This window comes from Rhinolophus sinicus, linkage group LG09 (assembly GCF_036562045.2).
Source record: "Rhinolophus sinicus isolate RSC01 linkage group LG09, ASM3656204v1, whole genome shotgun sequence".
In the NCBI taxonomy this organism is placed as follows: domain Eukaryota; kingdom Metazoa; phylum Chordata; class Mammalia; order Chiroptera; family Rhinolophidae; genus Rhinolophus; species Rhinolophus sinicus.
This window is the reverse complement of record NC_133758.1, coordinates 50,390,225-50,406,420: the sequence shown is the minus strand read 5'-3', so window position 1 is coordinate 50,406,420 and position 16,196 is coordinate 50,390,225.

The window sequence follows — 16,196 nt, the reverse complement described above, 5'->3', positions numbered from 1 at the left end:
CATCTTTAATGCATAATAATGGGGACTAGGCAGCGTATGTTCTTTGCTGGTTTAAGAATTAGTATACCCAATCTTAGCTCTGTGTCTAGTAAGCAAAGAATAACATGCAAATGTCCTGCTTTGGGACCAGACTGATCTCAGCTGAAACCTCAGTGGACCTCAGTGGATCTCTCACCACTAGTGAATCTGGGCAAGTTGTGACTTAACTTCTTTCTATGTGGTTTCTCTTCTTTACCAACTACAGGACAATAATAGTAATAAAATACTCACCCAAGAGTTGCTGAAAGAATTAAATGAGATATTGTACGCAAGACCTTTTGCACATTCAAAACACACAGAAAATTTCCAATTAATCAGCCATGTGACCTTTGGAAGTTACATAACCTCACAGGGTTTCAAGTCTCTCCAATTCTAAATTCTCTTTCCAAACAGCCTACCTGGATTATAGAGTATTGTAATTGGCATATCAAGCACCAACCTAATCTATGACAGCTCCTCCTATCACTGCAATTACACTGTTTATATGTAAATGACACTCCAAGTCCCTGAAAGGTGCCAGCGCACTCAACTAAGAAAACAGTGCCTCATCTTATAGACACTCCTCCTTTTCTAAGCAACCTCTTATTCCCTGAGAACACAAAGGTACATTTCCGACTAGCCCCTAAGGAACTGACAAGGTTGAAAAAATCCAATTTGAATTCTCAAGATTTTTCTTTATTCAGGGATGGGAACAAAAATGACCCTGCACGTGAGTAGTACATTCCTTTAAGTGATGTGTGTTATCTGGAAGTAAGGCAGTGGAAGCTGATTCTATTTGGATGGACTGTTGCAATTAGCTATGCTAGCCACTGGAAGATGTTTAATCTGAAAGGAAATTTTAAGTGACCTGATATCACCATCAAGGTGTGTGTGTGTGTGTGTGTGTGTGTGTGTGTGTGTGTCAGCATGCATGCGCGTATACCTGTGTCCAATATCTGTAGAGTCAGGAATGTTTGACTGCATTTCCCACTGAAACCTCTGTCTGGATCAGCCTCATTAAGGTTCATTCATTCAGCAAATAAATTTTGCCAAACACAGAGAACGCAAAGATGAGTAATTATTGCTTTGGCCCTTAAAGAGACTTGTTGATCCAGAACATGTGCAAGAACAAAGTATTATGCGGTGTCGGGGGAGATGGGTGCTGCACTGGACACAAGGGGAAGAGTAAACAAACAGCTTTCCCTTAACGAAGGTGGGAGGCTGGTAGGAAATGGTCTAGAAGGGAGGTGACCATTTTTGTCTTTTCCAAATTTTGTTCCCCCAATTATTAAGGCTCCTTCCCTGATCCTCATTCTACAGAAAGATGCTTTTGCCATCTGTCAAGTTTGAGGCCTCCTGTTTGGGGACATGACATTATCCCCAAGCTAAATGTGTCAGTAAGGAATTGGCGTGGCTAATAGACTGCAAGCAAATCAGAGTTATTGCTGAGTTGCTTGGGCTTGTTCCCTGGGAGGAAAGCTCAGCAGGGTCTACTCATTAACCTACTCCTGAGTGGGGAAACCAGAGCCAGCCAACAGCTTGTGGTTGCCATGGGATCAGGTAGAGCAGTAATTGGTCATGTTCCCTAAACAAAGCCCCACAGTCTACAGTTTAAATGGTAGTTGGATTTTTCACTGGGTCCTGAGCCCTTAGCTTCAGGAAAATTTACCCATTGAAATGAGGCCATTTTTGAGCCAAGAAGAATATGGACAAGTGGTTTGTGGAAGGGTCCTCTCCAAATCCTTACAACCGAACTCAAAGGCTTCCTTAAAGGTATCTAACCTTTCTGAGTTCGGAGTCCTCAGGGCAGTGCTTCTTAAATTTCCCATGTACCAGCATCACGTGGAGCTCAAATTGCTGGGCCTCACCCCAGAGTTTCCTACTCAATAGGTCTGGGGTGAGACTTGAGAATTTGTATTTCTAGCAAGTTCCCAGATGTGACCACATTTGACCACCACTGTGGCAAACAGTGACTGCTCTTGCTGAAGCAAACTGTTCAGGCAATTGAGGTATGAGATTTAGTGCAATCTTGCATGCAGAGGTAAAGGCCTCTAATAGAGCAATACAATTTACTCTTGGTAGGGACATTTTAAAGGAAAAGAAAAAAGGTTATTAGGTGATCATTATTAGACCAGATATGATAAGATTAAAGAAAATTTTGTCTCACTTGACTGGGTAGGTGGGGGACAGGCTTCCCAGAACAAGTCTTAATCCCATTAAAGTTTATCATCAAATAGTTTTATTTAAAATAAAATCAAGAATGCTAATTTCTGCCAAGAAGAATATTGGGAATTACATCTCACAAAATTAGGTTCCTTCCCAGACTGGGTTGTAAATCATTCCTCATTTAACATCATAGATAGGTTCTGCAACTTTAAGTGAACAGGTATAATGAAACCAGTTTTACCATAGATTAATTGATATAAACAAAAGTTTCTATGGCATCTCAACATTATAACAAAACTGCATCGAAAGAAATAATATTATCTGAGGACCTGCTGCCTATTTTTTTACACCAGGAACACAAGCCACTTACTTAATATAAGTAAAAGGTGATTTTACTAAGGATTCAAGAGCTACTCCCTCAGGCCTCTACAAAAGGAAAAAAGGTTAAGCCACATTGCACTAAAACATCTGCCTTCTGCACAAGAACGGAGTTCATTGTCTCTACTTCTCTTGCAAACTACCTGTCTTGGCTGACTTATGGCTTTACTTCTCATTAGTATTTTCTCTGTATGTGGATTTGGTCTCTTGGAGTGGTGGCTTGGACTGTGACCACAGTGAAATGGCAGTTCTGTTCCCCACAGCTCCCTCCTTTTCTCATCGCCTATGTTCTGGAACAACCTGGAAAGAAAACCTGATTGACCCAGCTTGAGTCAGGGTCAGACACCTGGAGGGCAGCTATCAGCTGCAGGGACAGTGACCAGCTTGGCACCCCTAAAAGAGGAGCCAGGGTGGGGAAGCAATGATAGATAGATAGGTATCATTCAGCTGCATGCAAAGTGGACCACATACCTTATAGCTTTGTCATATATTGGACTTCAAGTATAAAACACCTAGCCAGACACACAGTAGACAGTCAGTAAGATTAGTTTCTTCTTCACATCATTCTTCTTCCTCAAATTTATCAGGGATTAAGGGTGTCAGGTAGAGGCTTCTGGTTAACCAGCTAGCAGGATAGCATAGGTCGGATGGTCTTCTGAACCCTTGATCCACCCCCTTACGAACTGCACAACTAGCATCCTCTCAGGGCTCCGGCAAGTTCTCAGCCCCGCCCCTCCTTGGAGAAGTGGAATCTTCAGGTCTGTGAGCTCAGGACACCAGGAAGCAGTCACACACCTCTCCTTCTTCACACTCCAGAGAAGTGTGACCATTTGTCAAAGATTTTTTTTTTTTGGCAGAAAAGGTGACAGAAAAATTATATATGTGTAAAATTGGACCTTGATCTCAAGGGCCTAAACCGTAACATTAACTGTAATCCAGATGCTTGATTGAATGTATGAATTTAATAGCATATATGTTATTTTGTGCCAATTTGTGGGAGAAAAAGCATTTGTAATCCCAACAGCAACAATGGCTTTTAAAAATTAGTGTGAAGGGTTTATAAAGATGTGGCATTTAATTCAGTCTTTGTTTGGTCATATTCACTTCAGGGAGATTTCTTTCCTTTTCTCCCCATCCCTCTGCTTCCCTCCCCTTCTTCTTTCTTTTGTTTGTTTATTTTTCAATTTAAATTTTACCAATATTTCTAGGACTTTCTGTCAACACAAGTTATATTTTTATTGATAAACTTTTGATCCATCATAACCTTACATAGAAATGTTAGATGGGCATTTGGTGCCACAGTAAAAGATCACACAGGATGTTTTTGCCCCACTGTGTGCACTTGCAGCCCCTCACTGGGAGTCTAGTGTAAGACAGTGTTGGAGGAATGACAGCACCCCAAAAGTTCCTGTCCTCACAGGAACTTTCTGGCCTCAGAGGTCTGTTCGCCATGGCAGGGAGTAGGCTCTATGGGAAGAGGCTTCCTGGTTTATCTTCATTTCAAAGTACTTGCATTTCTACCTGTAGTATAGTAAACTGTACATTGGTTTAGCATTTATTGTTTCCTGAAGGTAAAAAAGAAAATTCTTCTTTCTCGGATTTTTAGCGATGAGTAAACTATTATTATTTGCCACGTGTCAAATCAACCATGACTAACTAGGCACCATAAGATCGTAGTGAAGTTATCTCCTTCGGGAGTTCTGACTATTGTTTTTAATCGTTGTCATGTTGGGAAGAAAGAAAGTCCCAAAGGTATATTTTACTGTGTTTATACTTATTAGATTTTCAAATATTTACACCAGTGCTTCCTAGAAGAATGTGGACAAGGAAAACTGCATAATGAAAATTTCTAACTAAAAAGTAGCACTTTCCTTTTGGATTAGCTATAGTTTTTCAAATTGTTTGACCAAGTTATGGAAAATAATACTTAACCCACCTAACATTTGCTTACTTGTGGTGACCTCCCCTCTGCATTTATCTTCTCACACATTTTAGGAAGAAAAGCTTTTATCCAGCATTATTCCCTATTGTGCTTTGTTTTGTATTTCTGCTTTGAATTGGCATCCAGGGATGCTCATAGTGCCTTCTTAATTTGAAAATAATCTTTTCTTTGGAACTATGGGGTGAGTGCTCTCGAAGACTACGGTCCATCAGAATCACCCAATATCTTTGTTTAAACACCGATTCCTGGGGACCTATCCCCTAAGTTTCTGATTCAGCAGGTCCTCTGAGAACCTGCATTTCTAGTGAGATCTCAGGCAATGCTGCAGCTGCTGGTCCAGCTGGTCTAGATCTGGCTGCAGCATTCACTTCCTGCCTAACTGCCTGCCCCCTCCATCATGAGCCCCTGTCCCACCTTCTAGGACTTGGCACTGGGGTCTTCCGTAGAAGAGGAACAAGAGCCTCAAATCTGACATCTTAAACAGGAAATAAATCTCATATGTAAATCCACATTTCAATAGCTTACAAACACTCATTAAATCATAGAAAAAATATTTAAAAGATTTTGTACATCATGTTGTGCCCCCTACCTTTTAAAAACAAAAGAGAGGTTTTCATAAACCTCTTCACAAGTCCCCCTATCTCTGTGCAACTTTTTTTCACCACATCTCGCTGTGTCCCATTCATTTATAAATACAAGTTCAGCCTCTCATTAAGGAGTCCTGTTTTCTTAGCATTGAGAAATTCCTAAAAAAAAGGGCGGAGGGGGGACTCTTGGCTATTGCATCCCATGGTCAGAATTCCAAGGGACAATGAAAACTATAAGTTTGGCCTCCAGAATTTAGATATTTTTTGAAATTTCCCTTTCCATTTTATAAAGGAAAAATGGCAATTGTGCAAATGAAGGAGTAAAAAATTTTATAAGTTAAATATTTTGTAACCAAATGAAGTTTAGTCAACTATTGATTTAAGGAAACACTTCACGTCCTATTTTATACCAGCTGGAGAAACTGCACACGCATATTTTTCATTTATGAGTGTAACAATTCAGCCGTTCTTTTCTCAATCTTATTAAAGTTGAGAACTTTATCACTATCACTTTTTAGATGAAAACTATTACCACTCAAAGATGAGACAATTAATTAACCAGTGAAAATTTACAGCATTACAAATTTCTTTAGTTCAGAAATGGAGACAGAAGAGTGTGAAAGAGGTGATCTTCTTCTACCATGAATTCCAAATGTATAGAATAACAGTCAGTTGAGGGATACATAAGTAAAAATGCCTTTCTGATAGTTTAACTTGACAAAAATATCATTAAATAGAGGACAAAAATTCTCCCCAGAGTTTTGCTTACATTTCAGGACAATAAAGAAAAGGTCTTTGTCTGGAGGGGAGAATGGGTAAGTGTGCCAGGAGCCCCTTCTAAGATTGAGGGTCTCCTGAGCTTAGGGTTCCTCAGCTGTTACTCAGATCCCCTGTGTGTTCCATATCCCTAGGCCGCCATTCAGCACTATGTGACTTGGAGGGTAAGAGAAACCAGTTCCCACATGAAGCCTGTGATGAGTGCTGACAAATCTACTGTCCAATCGTTGTCTTCTTCCTGCCCAAACTGCAGAAGGATGGCAAGTCCCCAATAGCTCCCATTGTGCCACTGTTTAGGAGCTGTGTGACTGCTTGTCACTCTTTTGTGAAACTACTTTTCATTTATTTTGCCAATTTTTTTGTTTTATGTTTGTAACAATTCTGTATATATTGTGCATGCAAGAGCTCATTTAAATGTAATTTAGTATTATGGGTTTACAGATACACTAGCAGAAATTTTTTTTTAAATTAGAGCATAGTATTTAGGGATAAAAGTACACAAACATTAAGTGTACATCTTGATGAATTGTCACAAATTGAATATACTGAAGTGCCAAGAAATGGGACATTACTAGCACCCCAGATGCCTGCTCATTTCCCTATAATGGTGGCCACTCTCCTGACTTCTAATGCTATAGTTTAGTTTGGTCTGTTTTGGATTGTATATAAAGGGAAGCATTCAGTGTATTTTTGTGTGTGTCTTGTTTCTTTGTTCAATCTTATGTTTATGAGTTTCATACATACATATGTAGCTGTATTTTATTCACTTTCATTGCTGCATAGAATTCCATTATATGACTACCACAATTTATTTATCCATTCCATTGTTTGTGGTCATTTCATTTTGGGACTATTCAGAATAATGCTGCTATGAACATTCTTTGATACACATGTATATGCAGTCTGACAGCTATAATTTTAGTAGATAATGCAAAATAATTTTCTAAAATGGCTGTACCAAATTACACGCCCAACAAAGTGTATGAGAGTTACTGTTGCTCCAACATATGGCATTACTCTTCCATATAAACTTAAAAATCAGCCTAATTTCCAATAAACACACATGCACACAGAATGCACACAGAATGCACACACATCATTTAAAATTTGCACTGAACATACTGATTTCTCTCTCTCTCTCTCTCTCTCTCTCTCTCTCTCTCTCTTTCTGTGTGTGTGTGTGTGTGTGTGTGTGTGTGTGTGTATGTGTGTGTTAGGGTTAACATAATCAGTATTTGTTTTTAAAATATTTAAATTCCTACCTAGGTTTGGAAGGAGAGATGTTCCTGAAATGTTCTGTTCTTATAAGGTAATTGTTTTTCATTGTTAGGTTCATAGACCCCTTTGAGAATAAAACTTACAAACATTTTCATCTGTAGAATACATTTATGCACAAACACCCATAAAATTCTCCCTGAGCTTCTGCGGAGATTCACAGCCCCCAGAAGCCCTTCAGTTCCTGAACTGTCACGTCCCATACGACGAGGGTTGTGGGGAGCCAGGAGGGTGGTGTAGGGTTAAGAAAAGACAGTAGCCATGAATAGAGTGCAAGCAGAGCCAAGGGGCTCCAGCCTCAAGGACTGGGTCCCAATTGGGCCCACGCATTAGCTTTTATTAGTTAGGTGAGGATAAAGCTTGTCAATCTCAAGATCTGTGAATCCTATACATTATAATAGGAAACTGATTCAAGCCAATCACCCTTGCCTGCAGGCAGCAGAACCATAAGTCTCAGGATGTGTGTAGCTCCCCAAGGGACAAAACTTTATGTATATGAATAGATGGAGAGCTCATCATTGAATCTCTTTACTTGCAGGTTGTGGGAAGGAATGCAGCCACAGGGACAGAAGCTCTCCTTAGCTGGGGAAGGTGGGGGGCTGTGCCCACCTCTATGAACCCCGTGGGTTCTCCTGTTGGTCCCCACTCGACTGTGCCTGGCTCAAGTTGTTCCCCCTGCCCCCCGCCCCTGTGGGGAATCTTACTCGTCATTGGCTGACCAGCCATCTTCCTGGGGCCAAACAGGGAGACATAAGGTGCAAGCACAAAGGTGAAGCAAAGTCCCTGAAAGGATCCGTGTCACAGACTCTCCTTTCTTTAGGGGTAGGTACGAGGGGACAGACGGATAGGCTGCTTCTTGACAACACTGAACTCCAAATCACAGACTCCCTCTTAAGGCACTGATCTTAGCAGAATACCTAAGCCCAAGAGATCTTCCAGTGCTATTTCCTTCTTTGTTCATTTCCTCCCTTAATTCCAGTGGAGAAAAGTCCCAACTTCCTACTGTGAAAGAGTTATACCTCATTTCGAGGAGACAAGGGTCAGCCACATGCGCATTGGCTTTGAGAGCTGGAAGACCATGAGAGATAAACTAGTTTTCTTTTGCTGGTAATCTTCTTCATTACTCTCTCGGCTCTTCACCAGCCCTCTGCTCTCTCACAGTTGGTGTTGCCCACAATACTGAGACACACATATCCATCCGGTCCCCAGTCCCAACACTCTGCCCACTAGCAGCTGACTCAGTCTTTCTTCCCCTTCTCCACATTTCCAAGATAGGAATAATGTTCCCAATTTCCACATTCCCAGGAGGAAAAAATAGTCAGAAATCATGAGCTAGTGGAGAGGGTCAAATGGTGCAGAGCCCATGCACGCGGCCAGCTCTGGCTGCCCATTAGAATCACCCAGAAAATACTGATGGCTGTCCTCAACCCAATCAAATTAAGTCAGTATCTTGGGACAGGGGCAAGGTATTGGTGTATTTTAAAAGTTTCCTTGGGTAATTCTGATGCTCAGAGAAGGCTAGAACCAGTTGTATCAGCAAAGTGTTGTGGACCATCTTTATGTGAAAAAGTATAAATGATGGGAAAGCATTTCTGCCAAATCTAGAAAAGAGTTATCTTCAGGGGTCCATTAAATTCAGAGTACTTGGAACAATGAAGTCCTTTCTAAATTCTATACAAACTCCCCTCTAGCCAAGAATCAGAGACAAAAACTGCATCCTCGCCCTACCACTGGTTTATTTTGTTTCCTTTTAAAAATTAAATCCTGGGTGGGCCGGTGGCTCAGGTGGTTGGAGCGCCGTGCTCCTAACGCCGAGGTCGCTAGTTTGATTCCCACATGGGCCAGTGAGCTGCGCCCTCTACAGCTAAGATTGTGAACAACAGCTCTCCCTGGAGCTGTGCGGCCTTGAGCAGCCGGAGGTGGGGGGGAGCTGCCGTGGGCTACCGTGGGCTACCGTGCACTGCCATGAGCTGCTGTGAGCAGCCACCCGACGACTGGTGACTGACTGCCTCAGCTGGGGGGAGCGCAAAGCTCATAATATCAGCATGGGCCAGGGAGCTGTGTCCTACACAACCAGACTGAGAAACAATGACTTGAAACCGGAGTTGGAGGGGTGGAGGCAGAAGAAGGAGGAAAAAAATGAAATCCTTAGTGTTAATGTTTTTGTCATTAAAAACAAAGAAACCTCTTAGAATATACATTATTCCATATTTTTTCCCCTTCCTTCCGCCTCCCCCCCACACTCTGGTTAAAGCTGTTGTTTCTCAATCTAGTTGTGTAGGACACAGCTCCCTGACCCATGCTGGTGTTATGAGCCTTGCACTCCCCCAGGCTGAAGCAGTCGGTCACCAGTCATCAGGTCAGCTGCTCACAGCAGCTCACAGCAGCTGTCACCGGCTGCTGGCTGCTCACGATGGCCACCTGCCGCTCATGGCAGTATACAGTAGCCCGTGGCAGCACACAGCAGCTCACAGCAGCTCATGGAAGCTCATGGCAGCTCACGCCAACCTCTGGTCGCTCATGGCAGCCCAGCTCTAGAGAGAGCTGTTGTTCACAATCTTAGCTGTAGAGGGTGCAGCTCACTGGCCCAGGTGGAAATCGAACCAGTCGCCTTTGGCGTTAGGAGCACGGTGCTCCAACAACCTGAGATACTGGGCTGGCCCTCCATATTATTTAAAACATCAAATTAAAAGAAACTAAAAGACCTGCTGAAAGAAATGCTATTGTTATATAGTCCCCTCAACTTTTTCTGTTTATATGACTCTCATTTTTTTTTTCAAATGTAGTCATTCTCACACTATATTAATTAAGTATTCTGCTTTTTCCCTTAAATTCTAACATAAGTGGTTTCTCTGGCTATTATGTAACCTAAAAATATCACTTAAAATTGTGTTTGTTTAACATTATTTTTAAACATTATTTCTTTAATAGGAAGCTACAGGAAAGAGGGGACTCTTTCTCTCCCAGTATTGAAAGCTGATCAGAGCCTCAGCTAAGCCCTGGGCATTGCTTAGAATCTGAAAAGCTTTTTGTTCTTTCAATTTCTCCATATCTCACTTACTTATTTTCTCTCTCCTTTCCTGTTTCCTTTGTATAAGACTGGGCTACCCAAGCACAAGGGCCTCTGTCTCTTACTAGCATGCATCTTTGGGCAACTTATTAACCTTCTCTGCGCTACTTGAGCTCTACTTGAGTTCTTCCACCATAAAATGAGGATGATAATAATAATACTCTTTTCAATTTATGTGTTTATTTGATTTACCAAGCAAATATTTAGCACATAGGATGTGATGCACCAGGTACTATTGTAGACACTTTACAAATATCAACAGATTTAATCCTAACAGGGTTGGGAAGATGAAATAAATAAAGTTATAGCACAACACGTGGAGCAGAAGGCATCCTTACCATCCATCTGCTTATCCATTTCTTTCCTCTAGATCCATGTAACCTCCCCTGACACCTATAAGAAGGGCTTTCCCTCTGCCATTGTGTGTGTACATTCTGCATGAGGGCTTAGTGCTTTTCTGATGACTTTCCACCATAATGAGACATAGATTTTTTTTTCCATTTGTTCGTGATACACCCTGTAACTGAGGTAAGTGACACTTTAGAAGTAATGGTGCTAGGAGAATGAAAAGTGAGACTAGTAGTAGGCTCCTTGTTGACCAGGGGCTTTGAAAGATGTGTAGGATTCTCCCATCCTAGGGAACAGGAGAAGCATGGTCTGGGACACAGAAGATGGCACAGCCCCATGTTTGAGGAGTGGTGAGGACACCAGTGTGACAGAGCATAGAGTCTAAAGGATGAGATTAGAGATGAACACTTTTTCAGAAATGGGGAACTTTGCAGAGACTGGAAGCTTGCTTGTGATGGCTGAGGAGAGCCCTCAGGTCCACATCAAGCAGTTTGTACCTCACTATCTTTCTTCTTCAAAGCTTTTCCTTAAGACATTTTTTAAAAAAACAAACAAAAATGAAACAGATTTACTGAAATATAATTTACATACCAAAAATTTACTTCTAAAATATACAATTCAGTGTTTTTAAGTGTGATATTCATAGAGTTGTGCAACCATTATCACAACCTTAAGGTTAGAACATTTTCACCACCCGCAGAGGAACCCCCACACCATTAGCTGTCCTTCCCTATTCCCACCCTCACTCTCAGCCCCTGGCAATCACTAATTAATTTTCTGTCTCTATGGAATGCAGTTGCCAATTCTGGACTTTTCATATAAACGAAATTACATAGTGTGTAGGTCTTTTGTGATTGACTTTTTCACTTAGCTTAATGTTTTCAAGGTTCATCTATGCTATAGCGTGTGTGTTTTTTTTAAGGCTGAATAATATTTCTTTGCATGACTACATGGCATTGTGCTTATCCATTCATCATTTGATGGATATTTGGGTTGTTCCTGTTTTTTGGCTTTTATAAATAATGCTGCTATGAACATCCATGCTTTTCTGCAGACATGTTTACATTTCTATTTAGTATATATCCAAGAGAATAGAATTACTGGGTCATATTGATATGGGAGCCCCCTCACTATAGAAATTTTAAGTCTCCTTTTCCCTAGTTTCTTAGCTCCTTAGCCCCTGGCTTTGATTACTCTTCTAATCAGTTTCTATATCCTAGACTAAAGATTGCTCCCAGCCTGAATCACAGAATGTCTCTCAGGTAACTACTTAAAAGCCTGTGACTTCCCAACATCCCCCAAGCCATTCCATACATAACTCTTGGACATTTCCTTCCCAGATACCAAATAGGTTTTAACATACCCCCAGGCCAGTATACTTGTTGATGTTCTATCCAACCCATTCTGGGCCCAGCTCCTGGACAATTGCTGCCACCTGAATGACTGGTTGAATGACCACAGGCTCTATAGAGCTAATGGATTTATTAATTAAAATCTATTTTTCTTCATTCAGGGGCTTTGGGGACACAGAGGATACCCCAGCAAGATTGCCAGTCACAACCAAAGAAACCAGCACGGTCTTCCAGGTGGATCTTGAGACGCCTTCCTCTCATCTAAGATCTGATAGGGTGAGAGTTCAGTGAATCCCCCAATAGGTAGGGACAGCTCTACACCCCTACAGAAGAACAGGCCCCCTGTCCCTTAACTTCCCATAGAGATTTTATGGGGATCACAGCTCTCAAGGGAAAAACAAGGCAGGTAGTTAGAGACAGACATCAGGTCTCAGCATTACCGCTCAGAAGACCTCTCCTCTCTGTCCAAAACTTCCCCTTTTCACTGTAAACAAATGGATACAAGATACCCAACTAGATCAAACTGGTCACTCACACCTGCACAGTCTAAAAAGATGAGGTAATAGCCTCTTGTCAATCACAGGTGTCAATCAAGTGGTCCCACACCTGGAAAGGAACAGCCCATTCTAGAGAAAAAGGATAACAACTCCAAGTACTCACCAGTGAGGCCCCTTGTTGAGCCTGGGTCCTTGGCCCTTTGGGCTGTTTTCCCTTTTGAGCCTCTTCTTTTGCTCAGCCTGCTCCAAACTCTTTGGAGTGTACTTTTTCTCCTAATAATGCCACCTTGGGCCCTTGAGCCATTTTCTACTGCTCGGGTCCACTCCTATTTCCTTGAAGTGCACTATCTCTTCTAATAAATTGCTTTTTCACTACTTTACCTCGGTATCTCATACAATTCTTTGCTTGAGACACCAAAAACCTGGACACTGCCCTGAGGAGGGCCCACTTTCCAGTAACAATATAACTATATGTTTAACTTTTTGAGGAACTGCCAAACATTTTTCCAAAGTGGCAGCACCGTTTAACATTCCTGCAATCGTTGTATGAGGATTCCAATTTCTCCACATCCTCACCAACACTTGGTATTGTGTGTCTTTTTGAGTATAGCCATCTTTATGGGTATGAAGTAGTACTTCATTGCGGTTTTGGTTTGCATTTCCCTAAAGACTAATGATATTGAGTTCTTTTCATGTGTTTATTGACCATTTGTATATTTTTATTGGATAAATGTCTATTCAAATCCTTTGCTCGGTTTTAAATGGATTATTTGTCTTTTCATTATTGAATTTTAAGAGGTTTTTACATATTCTAGGTATAAGTCCTTATCAGATATGATTTGCAAATATTTTTATATGGACATCATTTTGTGTATGTCTTTCACTTTCTTGATGGTATTGTTTATAGCACAAAAGTTTTTAATTTCAATAAAGTCTAAATTTCCTTTTATTGATTGTACTTTTGGTGACATACTAGGAAGCCATTACCCAAGGTCATAAAGATTTACTCCTAAGATATATTCTAGGAGTTTTATAGTTTTAATTGTTATGTGTCTTACATTTAGGTCTGTGGTCCATCTTGAGTTAATTTTTGTGCATGGTATGACGTAGGGGGTCCAATTTCATTCTGGACATCCCGTCTTAATCAAAGACTTGATTGGTTATCTATTACTAAATGAAAAATGTTTTAGATTTTTGACAACTGTGCTTGGATTCACAGAAGGAACTTGGGCTCATTATATTTGAGACAATTAACAAAAGATAACAGATGATTACTCTTCATAGTAAAAACAAATAAAACCCTGATCTCTTAATTTGCTAAATATTTCTTCTTTTCTATCTTTAGTTTTGTCTGTCTCTTTTTCTCTCTCTCCCAAAATACTTAACACTCCAAATTCTTACCATTTCTTTATCCCCCTTTTCTTCCCATTATTTATTATGTTGTAATATTGAAAGCACATTAAAATATTATCCCCACTGCCCCCCACCCACACACACATATCCTAGTTTTTCCTTTATCGAGCCTTTTCTTCTCACTCTTTAGCTTGGCCCATAGCCCTAGTCTGCTAATGGGCCTAATGACATGCCTCTCCCATTCACTGTTTATCTCTTTATATCAAGCTGGAACACCCACCAAAGTAACTGTTAAGTTCAGGTTCTGCCGTGTACTAAATGTGTAACTTAGAGAAGGTAATATCCACATCAGGCCTTATGTATAAAAGGGAGGATAAGATAAGACCAATCACATATATAAGAATGATTTCATCAAGTTTAATAGAAATTCAAATACAACACTCTTCAAAATCAATCACGTTTGATTTACCTTCCTCAGCAATGCCTGGCCCATGGAGGATGGTCAATAAATGCTATTTGTCCTCATAGTGTCACCCTTTGCAGCTGCAGTGTGGGACCAAGGACCACTAGTTGCTGCATGGACCCAGCAACTGGACTCATTGCTGAGCCCAGCATGTGAGTGCAGGAGGCTGGGCAGGCTCAGGGGTGATGCAGATAAAGTCCTGACCCATAGGAAGCACTATTTTTTAATCTAGTGCTGTGTGTCAACAAATGTATATGCATAACTATATTTAATCATTACAACAAACTGCACAGTAGACCCTTCACCACCCAGGCTGTTTTCCTTTCTCTTAGGTGAATAACTGCATTTAGAATGGGGTGCAGACCCTTATTCTAGGCCTTCAAGGACCTATGTTAGTTGTTTAGCTCACTTCCTGCCACTGTCTTCTGCTTGGTCAGTACATCTGGTTCATTCCTGCTCCAGAGCCTTCCAAGGACCTGTCCCCAGGTCTTCTGGAGGCTGCTTCTACCCTTGTATCCCAGCCAGTGCCCCTTTTGTTGCGGAAAAAGGGGCGAGGACTGAGAGACTCAAGTGACATGCAGAGATCAGGGAGAACACAGCTTAATTACGCCGGTAGGCTCAGCAGGATTGTTCCCAAAGACTGTGCACTTACCGGGGTTGGGCGCTTTGTTTTATAGGGTTAGGCCTCTGGGTTGGGGGGGAAATCTGGCCGGGGTGCCAGGGAGGTCCGTCCCTAACAGCTGTGATTGCTCAACATTGTTTTGACGGGGAGGCCTCTAACTGCGGTGCCCACCAGAGACTGCTCTGATTAGTATCGGAGGAGGAGGGGGATGGACCTCCTAGCGGTGCCCACATGAAAAAACGTCCCAACATACCCCCCCCCTGTTGAGGATCGGAAGGGGAACCCTGAAGATCATCATCTAAACTGAGAGGGCGATAGCCCCATAGGGCAAGGACATGGGCAGTGATCAGATGGGAGACGGCACTTTCGATGAAGCGGACAAGGGCATCGAAGATGCACAGGTGGATGGTAGCAAGGAGGAAAATGGAGAGTAAGGGACCCGCCAAAGGGAGGAGCCAGGAAGTCCGGGACTGAGAGCCAAACCCTCAGGAGGTGATCTCCTCATGGCTGTTCTGTATGTGGCCCCGGAGCTCACGGACCTTGGTGGCGACCATCCCAGACAGGTTTATGTAGTAGCAACATTCTTCTTGGAGGAAGAGACAGATCCCACCCTTTTCGGCCATGAGCAGGTCTAGGACTTGCCGGTTCTGGAGGGCAACTGCCGCCAGGCTGGAGAGTTGGGTCTGAGTGACGTGAGTGAGTCTGTGACCCGCTCCATGTCATCATTGATTTCTTGAGAAAGTTTGTAGTAAAGTCGATGGAAGTCCCAAGGCCAGAGGCACCAGCGGTGACCCCTGTAGAGATGCCAGCACCTATGAGGAAAGGGATGACAGATGCCCAATGGGCATGATGAGAAGGGGAAATCCAAGACTGGAACTGTGAGTCAGTGTACAGGGAGGGGGAGGGGAATATAAAGGTGAGGATGCAGGCAGTGTCAGTGTCATTGGTGCCTCGGCATCTGAAAAGTAAACCACCTTCACAGGAGAGGAAAATGCCAGAAGGAGTGCAGAAGGGTAAAGGTGCAGAAAAGCTCTGGCAGCGGGGGTCAGGAGCCTGTGGCGGCCAGGGGTCAGGTAACAGGCCAAGTTCAAGGCAGGAGCTAGGGGATGCCAATCGGGCCGGAGACAATGGAGGCGTTGAGCCACCGGGCAAGGTCCTGGGCATCCTGGAGTGTGATCCTGCAGAGGGAAGTTAGGCCGAGGCGACGACAGCGGGGCCGGGATAGTGCAGCCCGAGCCATCGCAGTAATCCAGGCCACCGCAATGTCGCGGAGGGCAGTATCCTGGACCCCACCGCCATCGGAGGACCCGGCTTGGGACAAGTATGTCCAGCAGACAGACCCGCGGGG